Here is an 18608-nt window from a genome sequence, read left to right as displayed (position 1 = left end):
TTATAAAATGGACAAAAAATACCTATTTTGCTGAAATATTATAAAGACAATGTATATGAAATCTTTGGGATGTAGTAGGTGCTAAATAAATGGTATTAAAGTAGACATCAATTATATTACTGGCCACCCTTTCTTTTGTTGGAGAATCTTCTATCTCCTCAGTCAGAGTCCATTTTAAAGGCTGGCAATGCCATCTCCTATGAAGCAAGGGTATGGACATTTGGCTAAGAATTCACTAATTAGATGCATCAGACTTTTGTCTGAAACACATTATACAACGAAGAGCCAACCATGCAGACTTCTCTCTGGGGAGGTTGGTTCTAGTGGTGGCAGCTGCATGTGATTCTTAGAGTCAGCAGAGGCAGTGGTTCTAGTAGTAATATCTGAAGCCCTGCCTCAGAATGCTGACAGGGCAAACTGCAGAGGCAATGTGTGGCGGTGGGGGCTGTGTGCCTTCACCATGTATCCCTGAGAAGAAGGGATTCCCGGATGTGTAGCTTCTGAAGTAGTTCTCCAGACTTCCTAGGGATTATGGAAATCAACCTATATCCATTAAGTTCATTATTTCTGCTTCAATTAGCCACAGTTAATTTTTTTTCCTTACAATTAAGACCTGACTTATGATAATTATGATAATATCATTTCAATAATGACAATGGCAGTAAGAACTGTGTTGTAGGAATCAAAACAGTCACTCAGTTTGTAATGTGGAAAATAGATAAGAGAGGAGTGATATGGGAAACTGAGATAAGTATGAGACTAATCATCTTACGAATGATGTATGGTGGCAAGGGATGGCATGGCTGGTGGTTAGTCTCTGTGTAGATGGACAGAAAGGAATAGATTTAAGAGAGACGCTGGAGGTGAGATGACCTTGAGTTTCTTCAGCTGTTGGACCATTCATAGTACAGAAACTTTGAGAGTTGTTGGCCTTAGTTGCTAATGTTCATTGTTCAGAGATATTTGGGCTGCAGAGAGTGTAGCACAGCTTCACTTCATTTAAACTGAGTCAAAGAGCAACTAGGGGTCATGTTCAGATTGGGTTCCCTCATCTGGGTAGGGAGACTCAGACGTTATTTTTGTCTTTGCAAGGAGGTGAGTCAGACATTTCTCCTGGACTCCCATATACTGATGACATCCAATATTTTGCAAATGGAAATATGCAAGAAAGGTGCTCATAAATAAATAATGAACACTGCTCATCATGATTTTCTGTGGCGCTTTCTCACTGTCCCAAGTGCTATAAGGCCAGCCTAATGAGCCTCTTGTGACCACAGGAGGAACACGGTTCAGAGACGGTAAGTGCTTTTTATTGAGATGTATAATTTCCCTCTTAAATTCATTAAAAGTTTCTAAAACAAATAAATAAAACATAATTGATACAGATCCAGCCTCCTTTTCTTCCATAGATCATTAAGAAGTTGTAATTGCTTCTCAGCCCTCAGGAAGCTCTCATCTCTAAGAATAGAGTGTTAGTTGTGACTCCCTGGCAATTGTTATTATTCTGAGAAATTAATTTACTCTAATTAGTTTTAAGCCCATTAACAGAAATAGAAAGCCATGCAAGGAAAGGGAGGTCTGAAAACAACATTTTCCTCAGCCCATTGTAAGAACTTTCCATGTGCTTAACAATTTGGCCAGTGGAATTCAAACCTTGTTAAAATCCAAACAAAACACATATAAATCAAGATATAACTAGTATGGCTCCTAAACGGCACATTAGCTCTTACTCTGTTTTCTGAAAGTGAGAAATAAACTACGATATTTCTGTCCCCTGGAAATCTTCAAGTTGAGTCCCAAGGATGATAAATCAGAGAAATGATTGATAGTGAGGTTCACAGGGGTTGGTTTTGCTAAGGCAAAATTGATATCTGTTTGGAATGACTCAAGACGTCTGGGGAAGGCTCTATTCTCTCAGGAAGTAGCCTCCCCAGCCTGAGTCACTATGGCTGGAAACTGGTCGAGAGAAGAAAAATCATGCATCTGAGTTCTTTTCTTCAGGTTTTCTTTTAACAGTTCATTCACGCAGGAAGGGCAATGCGTTTTCCTTAGTTTCATGGAAGGGGTTGCACTCCTCAGAGCTCAGCCTGAGAGTGGACTAGTACACAGCTGTTTTGGAGATTGGAGAATAGCCTGCTGGGGATAGAGGTATCCCTGATACAGAGCTGGAAAGGCCATCAAGGTAAATTGGGCACAAATGGTGGAGTCCATGGAGTTCAGCAAGATTTTCAGGCAACAGGGAGATTTTGGAGTTTTTTGTTTGTTTGGAACAGAGAAGTAACAAAATCACATCTGTGCTCCTTGATAAAATGTGAAGAATGAATTTGAAGAGCAGAGACTGAAAAATGGAAGGGAAGTTAAGAGATACAGGTAAGAAGTACAGAAGGCCAGCAAGCAGGGCAGTAAAAATGAAAAGGAGGAGACAGATTTTGAAAATGTGTTGGGGTGGAATGTGTAAGATTTAGTGAGGGATAGGATACAGCTACAGACCCAGAGGCTTTAGGTTTGGGTAACTACAACAGTGAGGCCAGCAACTGACATAGGGAGGGAACAAAAACTCAGCACATTCCCAGAGTCTGAGACAATGGATTTGGTTTTAGACAAAATAGCTAGTCCTGATTTTAAAGATGATAGGCTTTGGGGGATAATATCTTGAATTTCCTGTAAAGCAGACATTGGTCAAACTCACACACTTTTGAACCAGGCAGAAGTATATAAAATTTATAATAAATATGAATAAATGAAGCTGACTGGAATTGAGGGCCACTAGATTTAAAGCACATGACCCATGTGAAGGCCACCAAGCTCTACTGAGTTGCTGATGGGCAAGAATGGGCGCCAGTATTGCCAAATCATCCAATTCCTAAAGAGAAGCCAGAAATCAGAAATGTTACTTAAAGTCCCCTGATTCTTAACTGTTGGCAACCAATTCTTTCTTTGTTGAACCTTGAAGTGAGTCAATCCCAGACAATTCTGAAGAGCATCCTATCTAATCCCACACGTCTGAGATTGGATGTACTGACCTGAATGAAGTATTACAGAGCGGCGGTACAGAAGTGGGGACCTCACTAAAGGAGGGAGGATAACCAAGGAAGTGTTTTGAGAATCTGCAGGCTTGCTGGCCCCATGCTGGGTGCTGTGGGAGATATAAGCTATGGCTGCTACCTTCAAGAAGCTGACAGCATAGCTGCATCAGAGTAAAAAGCTGCACACTATGTGATTACCAGTAGTAAGACTCAGGAAAGGAAGAAATCAGCATAAACAGACAAGTGAAGAGAGGCAACATAAAGGCGCTGGGTCTCAAATAGCTTTAAAGAGGAGGAGAATTTCCTCCAAAGAGCTAGACAATTTCCTCCAAAGTCAATTTCCAAGTCAATAGCTGCATTTCAACAGGTTTTGTGATTTCTGCAGAAAGACAGGAATGAGGTTTCTAAGAGCAAGTGAAAATGAGTAAACTGTGGGTAGAACCTGCTGTCACACTAATGAGCATTAACAGAACAGTTTGTGCTATGTATTTTATTTTATTTTTAAGCATTTTTCTCTGTTTCAGTTGCTAGGACCTTGGCATTTAACTTAAGAATTATCAATGAATAATAAAAATCCTGACTGTTTATATTAGGAGATGACACATCTCTCTAAAATAGTGAGATAATCCCCGAAGCTGGAGCAGCTTATTTAAGGTTGGTTTATTTAGGATTGCTCATGGAGTGTGAAAAGAGGTTAAGAGAACACAGAGATTCTCAGGGTAGGGGAGGGTAGTATAAAAGAGAGGATTTGTCATGTTCTTTATAACTAGGCTTTGGGATGCAGCGGAAAGTTAAATCGAGTTTTGCTTGATAATATACTCTGTATTTGCCTCTTGATTTCTTGCCTTTCTTTCTTTTTTATTTTCTATTTTTTCCCCAAATCTCTAATGTTACCAATGAGGACTGACTTATTTGTTGCATCTTATTTGTTGACTTATTTGTTGGAGGATAAAGAAAATAGTGTCTTTGTCCTGAGTTGGTATCAATCAGTGTATTTAAATGAGCTTTTTTTCTGATAGGCAGAATGAATTTATAAACCCCATTTGATCCCCTCAGTTCAATCACTGCAGAAACTGCTTCCCAACTCAGGAGAGGAAAAGTAAGAATATATTTTTGCATTTTCCCTTCTGCAAGGGAGGACATGAGAGTATAACAACCTCTCAGAAAACAGCATGACATTTGTCTGACTATTCTGCTTTGGGGATGGATGGCTCTGGGGGAAAGAAGAATTTTCAGAGCTAAGATGCACTGTTTTCCATAAATAGGTAGAGATCTGCATCTCCTGCCTTTTTGACCAGTTTCAATTATATTCGGGTGAAAATGCCAGACCATATTTCTCTAATAGCAACATGAGTTCTCACACCTGATGCAGTTTTGAGATGACTGGGTTCTTATCTCTAAAAACAGAGGGAAAGGGAAGGAATGAACCAAGGAGAGGAGGACCTCTTTGCAAAACTCCAGAGAGCATCAGGCCTCCCAGATTTTTCTGGGACTGTCAGCTACATGAAGAGTCAGGTGGTAGGTTGAATCCAAGGTTCTCATATGTGTCCTTGGAGACATAAGATCTCTTTCACGAAATACTTCTTCTGTTATAGTGGGGACTATTTTAGTTGTGCACAGACAGAGGCTACTTCAGAAGGGAATTAGAGGTCTCATTTTAGAGAAGGTTAATATACTAAAGACATTTAATTGCTTTCTGGCTGACTTTGAAAGCTCAGATTTTCGGCATTCTTTGGGAATTAGGTAAATTCTTTCTTTTCAATATCCTCTTTTAAAGGATTCTGTTTCCTCCTTCAATGATAAACTAGGCATTAGAGCAGTAACAGGATTATTCCTTTGGGTTAGCAATAACAGCTAATGTCACACAAATCCGAAGACTGCAATTTTATGTATGCCTTGAGTTACAAACAACAGATTACACCCATCACTTACCAGAGATGGTAAAGTTTTCTTTTTCTTTTCTCTATACCTCCTTGGCAAAGGCTACTCTCTCTACACAGCCACTGAGCTGTCCAAGTCAGAGAGAGTTTATCAGTGGCTGGTGTCTGGTCTAAAATAATTCACAGCTGAATTTATCAATCACATTGGAAAGTTATTGTGTGCAGGAATTTGGATTCTGTGGTTGGTGTGCAAAGATGAGGGAAGCACATTACTTGCTGTCAAGAAGCTAATAGTAAAAGAGAAGAATAGATGTGGAAACAAATTCCCTAAGATGTGGTAGGTGGTAAGGTTTAATAAGATAACGGGAGACCTTGACTCAGCCTGAATATCTAAGGGAGGCATGCTGCAGAAGATGACATCAGGCCTGAGTCTTGAAGTAACAGCAGGAAGTTAGTAGAGAAGAGTTAGAAAAAAGGAGGGAATCTGAATGCACACAGGAACATCTATAGTTAGTCTCAGGGAGTGCTTTCCGTGAGCCAGCCTCTATGCTTTACACATGTTCAGACCCAGGATTCTCACAGACAACATAAACACATCCAGCAAACATATGAAAAAATGCTCAGCATCACTAATCATTGGATAAATGTGAATCAAAACCAAAATGAGATACAGTCTCATACCAGCCGGAATGACTCTAATTAAAAGATCAAAAAATAACAAATGCTGGTGAGGTAGAGGAGAAAAAGGAATGCGTATACACTGCTGGTGTAGTTCAGCCTTTGTAGAAAGCGGTTTAGCAGTTTCCAAAGAACTTAAAACAGAAACTACCATTCTACCCAGCAATCCCAATTTGGGGGTATATATCCAAAGGAATGTAAATCATTCTACCATAAAGACATTTGTATGCGTATGTTCATCACAGCACCATTCACAAATAGTAAATGTGTAAAGACATAGAATCAACCTGAAAGCCCATCAACAGGAGGCTGGATAAAGAAAATGTGATACATATGTACCATTCAATAGTACACAGCCATAAATAACAATGAGACAATGCCCTTTGCAGCAACAGGAATGGAGCTGGAGGCCATTATCCTAAGTGAACTAACACAAGAACTGAAAACAAAATGTTTTCACTCTCCCCATCACTCCCTTGGGCTCAGCTACACTTGGTCCTTCTTTCTGTTCCTCAAAACACTGAACTTACTCTGGCTTGTGGGCCTTTGCACTCAGTCCTCCCATTGTTTGGAACATTATCCATGTAGATCATCTCTTTTTCATTCCCTTATGAGTCAGCTCAAGTGTCACCTCCTCAAAGAGGCCCTCCCTGACCTCCTGATGAAGTGAGTTCAACCACTCTTTGTCAGATTATTTTTTCTATTGCATTTATCACTCTCTGAGGTGCCATCTGTATTTATAAGTTTACTTGCGTACTGTCTGCCTTCCTCTATGAAGGCATATGCTCTAGGATGGTGAAGGTTTTGTCTTGCCCACTGTTGTGTTTAGCCCACATATTGGAAGAACAAGTATATTTGATTAAAATAACTTTGAAAGCAGAATGGGCATTTGTTTAAATCTTCATTTAACAGAAAATGGAATGAGACGCTTTGTGGCAAAATAATACATTCAAAGTCAAAAAATGATTAAGTGGAAGAGCCAGGGATTAAACCTTAGTCTTATTCCCCCACTGCATGCCCCTCTCAACTAGTTCAGAAAAGTGTTTGCTCATTTCCTGCTTTTCTTTCCTTCTGACTCTCACATATAAAGATGGATTTCCCTGAGGTCAGAAACTCTTTGTAATGACTAGAGTTGTCTATTCTTTTCACTACCTGGTGCCCCTTACTTCTGCATCTTCCTTTGATTCTCTCTTTAAGATAGAGATGCCAGGTTGACCAGGTGGTAACTGTGTACCAGAAGCCAGTGGCTAGCTATATGGCCTTGGGCCCATTTCCTGTCCTCCCTAGACCTGATTAGTGAAGAGAATTAACTCAATAATCTATGAACTAATGATTCCTCAATGGCTGTTTCAATATCAGCTTGTCAGTGCTGAGACTGAGCATGGTGTGTCTGTGTCTCTGTATGTGTGTATGTGTCAGGGGTTGTTATTAGGAAGACATCAGATACTACTGATACAGTTATCCAGTTTCTCAAAGCTTGAACATAAAGTACTCAGGTCACCTACAATTGACTTCATGTGTCCCAAGTGCATTGCTCAATGAATACGTATGGATTGAAAGATGGAATGAATGAGGATGTTTGCTCAAACCTTCCTACTTAGTGCCTTAGTGTCGGTGTGTGCTCTTATTCACAATTCATAGAAACTAATTTAACTAAACTAAGCAATAGAAATATTTGGATGGTTTTCATGGGCCTATGGAATGCAAAGGAAGGTGGAGAATTGCATGAGGATGAAGGAAACTAAAAGAAGAGAGGAGGACTTGGAAAGAAGCAGCCTGGAAATGGTTCTGTCATGAGAAAAACCTCAAGATCCTCTCTACAGCCCTGTTCATTTTGTAACGAAAACATGCACCCTATGCCTCCCCTCCTTATTAACGCATGTGGGTATCAACATCCTGAGTGAGAGTGCCTGCAGCAGTCAGGGGCTAGTGAGGAAAACAAAGCATGGCAGTTATTTTAACGGACAGACTTCAACATAGGGAAATGGTTGCACAGAAGTTGAAAAATGCAATCGTAAAAATGAACCTCAAGGCAACATAGACATAGTACCTGCAGGAAGAAGCTACCATGCCTAGGGCTGGGAAACAAAGAGAAGTTGCCGATATCAGAGGCCAAAAGCTTGGCAAAGAGGCATGAAGGAGCTGAGTCCCAGACCTTTGAGGGGAGCATGCCGGCCAACCTCTGCTGGTGTCTCGGGAGTTGGAAGAGGATTCTGCCAAAGCTTGGGGCTCAGACCTCTGAGGAGAGAGTACCTGGCTGGTACCTCTGAGGGACTGAGGGAAGGATGATTCTAGGACTATGGAAAGAAGCTGGTAAAGGACCAGTTGTTATTGGAAGGAACTGCAGCTGCCAAGGTGAAGAACAGCAGCTGGCTGATACTGAAGGGGGCGGAGCAAGTCGCTCCAGTTTCCCTATTGGCAAAATGAATCAGGATGCCACCTGGCCCTGAAAAATACAATCTACAAGGCCCCAGGTCCAGCAAGACAAAGCTGGGTAGTGACGGTGAATTTTGGGCTGAGAGACAGTAGCTTAATCACCTGCAGCACACCTCACCCTCAGGTACTCCCAGGCAGAGGTTAGGTCATGTGCCCACCCCCTGGCTGTACTGGGCAGGGATAGGGAGGATCTGATCATTTACTTTTGTTATTAAAAATGGTCAACTGGAATTGTTTTTCCAATACTGCACATCCTGGAGGAGAAATTAATTCTCAGTGTGGAAATACAGGTGATAGTAGACAGAGGGAATGGATGTTGGGGAGACAAAAACGCCAAATACTTGTTGTGGCATCTTAGCTAAGTAATGTCTTGGTGGAGTGCTCATTTTCCCTCCTGTGTAAAGATCTGGAGTTGACCCTTTCTGTACCTTTATCATAGCATTAAAGCTGGATATTTACATCAGGCTGCCAGTTGTGGCTGCCAGTTGCAGATGCGCTGTTAGGTAGGGATTATAAATCCCCTACTTTCAACTTTAAATGGGGCCAAATAAAGAGAAAAAGTTTGGGGTTATTTTATTCCATGGTTCAGAGATTTATGTAGGGCACTTAGAACCTGTTTATCTCAGCAGTCAGAAAGAGGTTTCTTAAATGGATTTTCATGCTTATAGCGTCAAAAACACAAAGCCCTATGCAGCTTGGTGTTTGTTTTGCAAATCCTTTTTACACCAAAATTATTGTTTTGTGGAAGGAGGGAGGAAAACAGCTTACAGCAGTGCCCCCATTTCCCCCAGTTTCTCTATTTTATGCCTAAAGAAAGATACACACAAACATGTAATAGATCCGTTTTCGGAGGAATTCAATGCATGATAATTAGTCCATGGCAGCTTGAAATTAGGACCATTGATTCTTTACTGAAATGTAAGTTACTTGCAGATACTTTATTCCTTTTATTTTAGTTTTTTTTTTTTGAAAACATCTTGAGCTTATTTGGTAAGTAAAGTTCTTCATTTATGCTTTATGCTGCTTGACTCAAAAGACTGAATTGGGAAGTTCCTTAGAATTAAAAGCTCTCATAAATTTCTTCAAGGGTGGTTACAAAAAAATTATTGACTGACTAAACTACAGCAGCCAAAAGGAAGGTCACTTGTCAATCTTGCATAAAAATTTATTTCTTGAAAAATACTGAAAAATAAAAAGTTAAAATGTCAACAGCCTACCTTAAAAGTTATATGTATGTCATACAAGAAGTGATAATCTTTTATCCTCATAAGTAATCTTTTTACTACTGTAAGCTTTTTGTACACATATATGCATTTATTAAAAATAGAACCATGATATAAGTATTGATCTAAAATATATATTGTTCCGATAATATGTCAGAGACATTTTCCAGGTAATTACATGTGATTGCTCTCTATTTTATGTAGCATGAATTCTCATAATTTATCTCTTCCCTGTTCATGAATATTAAGATTGTATTCTTATTTTTCTTGCTACCAGAAACTGCCATTGTGCACCTTCTTGTATATCTATCTTCGCATGTATGTGCTATTGTTTCTCTAAAATAGATATGGCATCATCGTCCTTTTGCAAAAAGATCCAGTTCAGAATCACGTGTTGCATTTAGTTGTCTTGTCTCTTTAGTCTTTTTCAGTCTGAAACAGTTCTTCAGAGTTTCCTTTCATTTCATGACCTGGATACATTTGAAACTAGTTATTTTGTAGGATGTTTCTTAATTTGTCTTTGTTTGATTTTTCCTCATGATTAGACTGAAGTCATACATTGTTGGCAGAAATATTACAGAGCCGATGCTGTGTCTTTCTCGCTGCATCCTCTCAGGTGGTGTATGATTTCTCCCTTTACTGATGATGGTGTTCACTTTGATCACATGATTAAGATGTTGTCAGGCAGACCTCTTCACTGTGTATTTGATGGGGGAAAACTTTGAAACTATGTAAATATCCAGTTTATCATCAAACTTTCAGTTTATCCACTTATTTAAATCAGTATGGACTCACAGTTTCCTAGTTTATTCAACGTGTTATACTCCATTATTATATCTTCTAATTTTGATATTTAAATTGTGTATGCTCAAACATGTTTCTGGAATATTACTACTTAAAAACTGTTCACAATTATTTCATTTGGGAAAAAAAGACTAGTGATTAGGAGTGGATAAAAAAGAAATTTTGCCTTTTAAATACCTTTCTATTATCTTTGATTTTTAAAAATTTCTACTTCTTACCATATTTTGTTTTAATAAAATGTTGAAAGAGGTTACTTGGGCCATAATATTAGGGCTATGATGCTCAACTCTGACGACATGTTATAATTTGTAAAAAAAAAAAAAAAAAAAACACCATTGGCAGGGCCTCGTTCCTAGAGTTTGATGTAATTTGTTCTCAGGTGGAGCTTAGGTATCTATATTTTAAGAAATTCCTCCAATGAGCACTGTGGTTTGAGAATTACTAGATTATATATGAACAAGATTGGCTATGTAATTCACAGGGTTCGGGACAAAGTGAAAATGAGAGACTTCTTGTTGAAACTCATTAAGAATTTCAAAATGATGATATCAAATTATTAAACTAAATGAGGAGTTTTAAGCATGGGCGACCTGTGAAACTGCACAGGCTGCATGTTCATGAAGTGAGTCCTGGGCAAGGATATACCACACTTGGTATAAGAAAGGGAGTTATGTAAATCAAAGGCATAAAGACATACAGAAATGATACCATGAGAAACGATGGCATAGACACGGACAAGAATCCATGTGCTCCCCTGATTTTCCAGCTCTCTTGAAGTCAGATGAGGCCACATGACCAGGCCTAGAAAATGGGCAGTGAGCAGAAGCCGAGAAGAGCAGGTTTGAGTTCTTCATGAGCTGTCTGAAGTCTAGATCTGAGACAGCGTTTCCAAGAAGGTGCTGCTTGCATCAGTGTAGTAGCCTGAGAAAATGTATGAAGCAGAACTCCCTGGCAATTCTCATAAGTTGTGTACCTTGATCAAGAAATAGATCTTTTTTATATGAAGCCAAAGACATTTATTACAGCAGCATAATTTTAATCTATTTTGACAAATACCAAAAGATGCAGATTAAATGCTATAGGGTGTTGGAGGAAAAAGAGCTGACTTCTTACCATAGATATCAGGCAACCCTTCATGAAGGATGGTATATTTGAAATGGAATGGGTAGAATTTGCAAATGTAGGGTTGGGAAGACTGAAGTTGGATTAATTAACTATTACTGCATAGAAAACCACCCCGCATGCTAGCGGCTAAAAACAACCACCATCTACTATTTCTCATGAGACTATGGACCCACTAGGTGGTTCTGCTCTTCTGGGCTGCAGTCAGGTCCTACAGACAGGCCTTTCTCATGCATCTGTGTTCAGCTGCTGGGATGGCTGAGGGCTGGCTGGTTTAGGTTGGCCTCACTCGCATGCCTAGAAGTTGGCTGCTGTTAGGTCTTGTGCCTTGGCTCTCCTTCATGAGGTCTTTCATCCTCCAGCAGTATAACATATGTTGTGGTGGCAGGACCCTAAGAGACAGAGTGGAAGCACGCCAGGCCTCTGTAGTCTTAGGCCCAAAACAAGCATATTGTCTTTTGCACTACATTCTTTTGGTCAAAACAAGTTGTAACAGCAGCCTAGAATCAAAGGGTGGGGAAAGAAGCTCCACTTCTTGATATCATATTTGTGGTACCTGGTAGATATTCAGCATTTGGGAAATTAATACATAAATAATGGATTAGATTGCCTGGATAGTAGCTTTTTGGATCTCAGTCCTGGGCCTTCAGCACTTCCCTGCATACATGCTGTACCTATGTAATCTCATCCTGTATTCCCAATTGTATGTATCTCTTCCCTAAAAAAAAACTCTCAATCTCATTCATTAAAATCACTGCCTACTCCATATCTCAGTAACTCTGTAATAGGCGGCTTTTGCTTAACATGTGCAAACCTAGACTCCTCATATTTCTCCCCCTAGATGGTTTCCTCCCATAGTTTCAATTTCAATTCATGGTAGCTACATTGTTCTAGTTGCTCGGACCATAGACCTGGAAGTCATCTTTTCCTTGTTTCTTACTCTCCTACCCCATGTCCAATCCATCAGCCAATCTTGTTAGCCCCGCCTTCCTTACATGTCCAGGGTACAATTACTTTCATCTTCTCTGCCACTATCACCAGGTCCACGCCATCCTAATCTGTTTGTCCTGATTATCACAATAGCCTTCTATCCCGTCTCTATCCTTGCTTCTGCTGTGACCTCTGCACTCAGTGTTTTCACAGTCTCCAAAGCATTCTTTTAAGTATCAGAGTCCTTTAATGTCACCCCGCTGTTTAAGGGCCCCCAGGAGTTTCCCATCTCATGGAAAGCAGAAGTCCATTTACAAAGGCTGACAAGGCCCCACATGAACTGTTTTCCTATTCCCACTTTGCACTCCTTCCCTACTCCTCTCTTGACTTTGTTCACTCGGCCCCAGCTAAGTTGGCCTCCTTACTGGCCCTAGAACACAGCCACAGGCACCTGCCTGGGCCTTCACTTTTATTCTCTCCTCTGTCTGAAATGCTTTTCCTCCTGATAGCTCCATGCCTCCCTCACTTATTTCCTTCAGATTTCTACCCCAGTGACTCCTTCATACCAATAAGGACTTTCTAAACCTCTGTATTTAAATCGTCCCCAACAAGCTTTCTCTCCTCTCACCCTGTTTTTCTTTTCTCCATAGCCCTTCCAGCCTTTGACATATTCTATATTTACTTGTTGTTTGTTTGTTGTCTGATTCTTTGTACTAGAATTTAATTTCAGGCAGGCAAGACCATTTTTTTTTCTACTAGCATATCTCCAGAGCCTAGAAAAACTTAGAAATGTTTTATAAATGAAAGAATACATAGAGGTAGAGATTCTTACAATGGGTGAGAAACTGGGTGAGGTAATCTGGAAGATCATTGCAACTTGAATAGTCTGTGATGCCAACAGAAGTAGAAATAGAACTGTTTGGCCAGGCACGGTGACTCATGCCCATAATCCCAGCACTTTGGGAGGCCGAGACAGGTGGATCGCATGAGGTCAGGAGTTTGAGACCAGCCTGACGAACATGGTAAAAGCCGGTCTCTACTAAAAATATGGAAGTTAGCTGGGCATAGTGGCAGGCATCTATAATCCCAGCTACTTGGGATGCTGAGACAGTAGAATCACTTGAACTGGGAGGCAGAGATTGCAGTGAGCCGCGATCACGCCATTGCACTACAGCTCTAGCCTGGTACTTAGGAGAGTGGTGCGGGGGCGGGGTGGGGTGTGAGAGAGAGAGAGAACTGTTTTCATACAAGATTTTCTTGAGATCCACTGGCATCTAGTATCACTATTTCCCCTCCAATCTGTTCTCCCCACTAGTACCTAAATCTCATGGTTTTCTGTCCCTCTTCTCATAATTAATAGTTCTCTTCCCTTCAATCTAAACGTAATGATTATATCCCTGAACTTTCTGCCCAAATTCTCTTTGCACTATTTCACAGCACCATTCACTATTTCCTAATACCACTTATCACAACAAGATTGTATTATACATTTGTTGGTGTGATTGTTTTCACAGATTATAAACTCTATGAGGGCAGGGACTATGGTTGGTTCTTTTTGTCAATATATCAACAGCATCCTGAGCAAGTGCCTAGTTCACAGCAGGGACTAAATACCTCCTGGGGCCTGACCATGAGAAAGAACAAGTGAATCTGTCTCACCCAGATGGTACTGTCTTCTGATCACTGATTCTACACCCTCCACAGTTAATTTTAAGGGGATATTTAAAAATGCATCCATCTTTGAAATCTTATTTTAGATTCTTGTCTGAATAAAAAAATATTAAGGCTTTGATACAGAGTTGTGGGGAGAGGAGAGTCTTAAATCTGATTAATAAATGGACTGTGTCACAGGGGCCTTTTGGTTACACATTGCATTAGACGGTTAAAATTCACAGCCAGACTTCTGGGATCCTCTTAGTTTTCCTCTCTGGGGATGGTTTTTGAGGTTGTCTAAAACCAAGACTTAGGGATTTTCTTAGAAAACAATATTGCACAGCAGCTCCAATCTTGGCAAATTCTGCCTGGGAGGCAGTGTTATCTGTTAACGCTCCAGGAGCAATTAGATGTATTTAACAAAAACAGAATGATATTTGTTAAGTATCTTGAAAGAGTCCATGGGGTATATCAAAATTGATTCTAAAGTAGGTCAGATCTGTTCTGTACCTAGTCCAATTATGCTGTGTAGGCAAGTGCATTCAGTTACTCAGAGATCTGACTCAGTTAAAACAAACAAAAAAGCCTAGAGGTGGCTAAACTGCTTGTCTTTGGAAGCCTCCATGCGTGGGATCCTACAAGACTGTCTCAGCCAGGGTACTAGAATCCTGGGTAGGAAAGAAGTACCAAATTTATCTTCTTCCCTCTCATTCTTCTCTTTCTTTTCAAGGCAGTACAGTGGACTTGGAGCTCTGGAAGCAACAGATAAGAGTTCACGTCTTTCAGCTTATTAGCTGTATGAGCTTAGGTGTGAAGCTTTACCTCTGTGAGCTACTGTTTTCTCACTTGTAATAGCAATCCCACCCACCAGCAGGAAAAGCCACACAAGATTGTGTAGAATTAAATAAATCATGAATGCAAATGGCTTAGAAGTCTGCCTGACGCATAGACAATGTACCATAAATGTTGACTCTTGTTGTTATTTAGTATCCCCTTTATATTACACTTGATCAAGAAATGAATAACCCAGATCCTTCCTCATAGTTGAGCCTTCCTGGAGAATTTCCTACACATGTTAGACGTAGATTCTGTAGCGTTTTAGACATTTGATTCGTGTCAGAGTGTTTGCCATTTAAGATGTGGCCAAAAGTCAGTTTTACTCCAGGAATTCTCCGCACCCCACACCCTTCGTTCCCAGCCTTTTCCTCACCAAGATGAAAACTTAATGTCTGAAGGAAATGTCAGTTATTTCTATATTGATCTTGAGGGGACAATTTATTTCTGTTTTAGAGAATATAGATGTTTGGGCTGGACATCACTGAGAAACATAAGGAAAGCGGCAAAAACCCTGCAGGCAAACCACAGGATGGCTTTAAAGACGGATTTTATTTCTCTCCTCTCATCCTCCAGCTCTCATGGTCCTGACTGAAGCCCCTTCTTTTCCCAGTGGGATCTTCAGGGTAAACAATCACCACGTTTAATTCAGAGAGGGAAGGGAGGAGGGGCAAGTGAGACTTGAGCTGAGCTCAAGGTAAAAGGATAATAATGATGATGAGGGGCTCCCAGGCAGGTGCCTTGTGTTTCTCTAAGAGAAGGCTGTGTGGGAGTGGGAAGGCAGAGTTGGTTTTTTAAACTTTTGCTGAATTATTATTTTTCCTTCAACTTTTAAGGCATACATGGGCAGGATGTGCAGGTTTGTTACACAGGTAAATGTGTGCCATGGTGTTTTGCTGCACAGATCATCCCATCACCTAGGTATTAAGCCCAGCATCTATTAGCTATTCTTCCTGATGCTCTCTTTCCCCACAACACCTCACAGCAGCCCCCAGTGTGTGTTGTTTCCCACCATGTGTCCATGTTTTCATCATTTAGCTCCCACTTAAAAGTGAGAACATGTGGTAGTTGGTTTTCTGTTACTGAATTAGTTTGCTGAGGATAATAGCTTCCAGCTCCATGCCCATCCCAACAAAGGACATACCTTGTTCCTGTTTATGGCTGCATAGTATTCCATGGTGTATGTGTTCCACACTTTATATATCCAGTCTATTATTGATGGGCATTTAGATTGATTTCATGTTTTTTTGCTATTGTAAATAGGGCTGCAATGAACATATGTGTGTATGTATCTTTATAATAGAATGATTTATATTCCTTTGGGCATATATCCAGTCATGGGATTGTTTAGTCAAATGATATTTCTGTTGCCAGCTCTTTGAAGAATCACCATACTGTCTTCTACAATAGATGAATTAGTTTACACTCCCACTAACAGTGAAAAAGCATTCATTTTTTATGCAACCTCATCAGCATCTGTTGTTTTTTGACATTTTATTAATAGCCATTCTGACTGCCATGAAATGATATCTCTCTGTAGTTTTGAATTGCATTTCTATAATGATCAGTAATCCTGGGCTTTTTTTTTCATGTATTTCTTGGCGGCATGTCTGTCTTCTTTTGAGAAGTGTCTGTTCATGTCATTTGCCCACCTTAAAAATTTTTTTCTTGTACATTTGTTTAAGTTCCTTGTAGACTCTGGATATTAGACCTTTGTCAAATGGATAGATTGCAAAAGTTTTCTCTCATTCTGTAAGTTGTCTCTTCACTCTAATAATAGTTTCTTTTGCTGTGTAGAAACTCTTTAGTTTAATTAGATCCCATTTATCAATTTTTGCTTTCTTTGCAATTGTTTTTGGCATTTTTATCATGAAGTCTTTGCTCATCCCTATGTTCTGAATGGTATTGCCTAGATTTTCTCCTAGGGTTTTTATAGTTTTGGGTTTTACATTTAAGTCTTTAATCCATCTGGAGTTAATTTTTGTATATGATATAAGGCAGGGGTTCAGTTTCAATTTTCTGCATATGGCTAGCCAGTTCTTCCAGCACCATGTATTGAGTAGAGAATTATTTTCCTATTGGTTGTTTTTGTCAGGTTTGTCAAAGATCAGATGGTTGCAGGTGTGCAATCTTATTTCTGAGTTCTTTATCTTTTCCATTGGTCTATAAATCTGTTCTTACACCACTACTATGCTGTTTTGGTTATTGTAGCCCTATAGTATAGTTTGAAGTTGGGTAAGATGATGCGTCCAATTTTGTTATTTTTGCTTAGGATTGTCTTGGCTATCTGGGCTCTTTTTCAGTTCCATATGAATTTTAAAATATTTTTTTTCCTAATTCTGTGAAGAATGTAAATGGTGGTTTGATGAAAATAGTATTAAATCTACAAATTACTTTGTGCAGTATGATCATTTTCATGACATTGATTTTTTCCTAATGAGCATGGAATGTTTTCCCATTTTTAATGTCCTTTCTTATTTATTTGAGAAGTGTTTTATAGTTTTCCTTGAAAAAGTCCTTTACTTTCCTTGTTAGCTGTATTCTTAGGGGTGTGTGTGTGTATGTGTGTGTGTGTGTTTGTAGCAATTGTGAATGGGATTTCATTTATAATTTGGCTCTTGCCTGTTGTTGGTGTATAGGAATGCTAGCAATTTCTGTACATTTAATTTATGTCCTGAGATTTTGCTGAGTTGCTTTTATCAGCTTAAGAAAGTTTTTGGCTGAGATGATGAGTTTTTTAACATATAGAATCATGTCATCTGCAAAGATAATTTGACTTCCTTACTTCCTATTTCAATAGCTTTATTTCTTTCACTTGCCTGATTGCACTGTCCAGAATTTCCAGTACTATGTTGAATAGGAATGGTGAGAAAGGACATCCTTGTCTTGTGCTGGTTTTCAAGGGGAATTCCTCCAGCTTTTGCCCATTCATTATGATATTAGCTGTGGGTTTATCATATATGGCTCCTATTATTTTGAAGTATATTCCATTAATTTTTTATTTATGGAGAGTTTTTAACAGGAAGGGATGTTGAATTTTTCAGAGGTCTTTTCTGTGTCTGTTGAGATAATCATGTGGTTTTTGTCTTTCATTCTGTTTAGGTGGTGAATCACATTTATTGACTTGTTGAACCAACCTTGCATCCTGGGGATGAAGCTGACTTGTTCATGGTGGGTAAGTTTTTTGATGTGCTACTGGTTTGGTTTGCCAGTATTTTATTCAGAATTCTTGCATTGATGTTCATCAAGGATATTGGCCTAACATTTCTTTTTTTCTTGTATCTTTGCCAGGTTTTGGTATCAGGATGATGCTGGTCTCATAGACTGAGTTAAAGAGGAGTCTTCTCTTTTCATTTGGAATAGTTTCAGTGGAAATGGCACCAGCTCTTCTTTGTACCTTCAGTAGAATTCAGCTGTGAATTCATCTGGTCTTGGTCTTTTTTTGATTCCTAGGCTATTTATTACTGCCTCAGTTTCAGAACTCATTATTGATCTGTTCAGGGATTCAATTTCTTCCTGTTCAGGCTTGGAAGGGTGTATGTGTCTAGGAATTTATCCATTTCTTCTAGATTTTCTAATTTATTTGCATAGAGGTAGTTATAATATTCTCTGATAGTTGTATTTCTACGGGGTCAGTGATGATATCTCCCTTACCGTTTCTTTTTTATTTTTTACAAGGAGTCTAGCTCTGTCACCAGGCTCGAGTGCAGTGGTGCGATCTTGGCTGACTACAACCTTGGCCTCCTAGGTTCAAGCAATTCTCCTGCCTAAGCCTCCCAAGTAGCTGGGTCTACAGGTGCACACCACCATACCCAGCTAATTTTTGTATTTTTAGTAGAGACAGGGTTTCACCATGTTGGCCAGGATGGGCTCGATCTCTTAACCTCGTTCGTGATCCACCCGCCTCAGCTCCCAAAGTGCTGGGATTACAGGCATGAGCCACCGCACCTGGCCCCTTATCATTTCTTATTGTCTTTATTTAGTTCTTCTCTTCTTTGTCTAGCTAGCAGTCTCTTTATTCT

The 18608-nt window shown here is 39.7% G+C and overlaps 1 protein-coding gene across 1 annotated transcript in view; it reads left to right on the top strand.

Moving 5' to 3' along the window:
- The window catches only part of PRELID2 (PRELI domain containing 2), a 442316-nt gene extending 424553 nt beyond the window's left edge, over window positions 1-17763 (top strand). The window contains exon 9 of the transcript XR_008478683.2: window positions 17689-17763. The gene's annotated coding sequence lies outside the window, so the exon portion shown is untranslated. The remainder of the gene's footprint in view (window positions 1-17688) is intronic.
- The last annotated feature ends 845 nt before the right edge of the window (window positions 17764-18608 follow it).

Source organism: Callithrix jacchus, chromosome 2 (assembly GCF_049354715.1).
Source record: "Callithrix jacchus isolate 240 chromosome 2, calJac240_pri, whole genome shotgun sequence".
Classification (NCBI taxonomy): Eukaryota; Metazoa; Chordata; class Mammalia; order Primates; family Cebidae; genus Callithrix; species Callithrix jacchus.
Note: the sequence above shows the minus strand (reverse complement) of the source record. Positions and strands in the feature narration are given on the sequence as shown.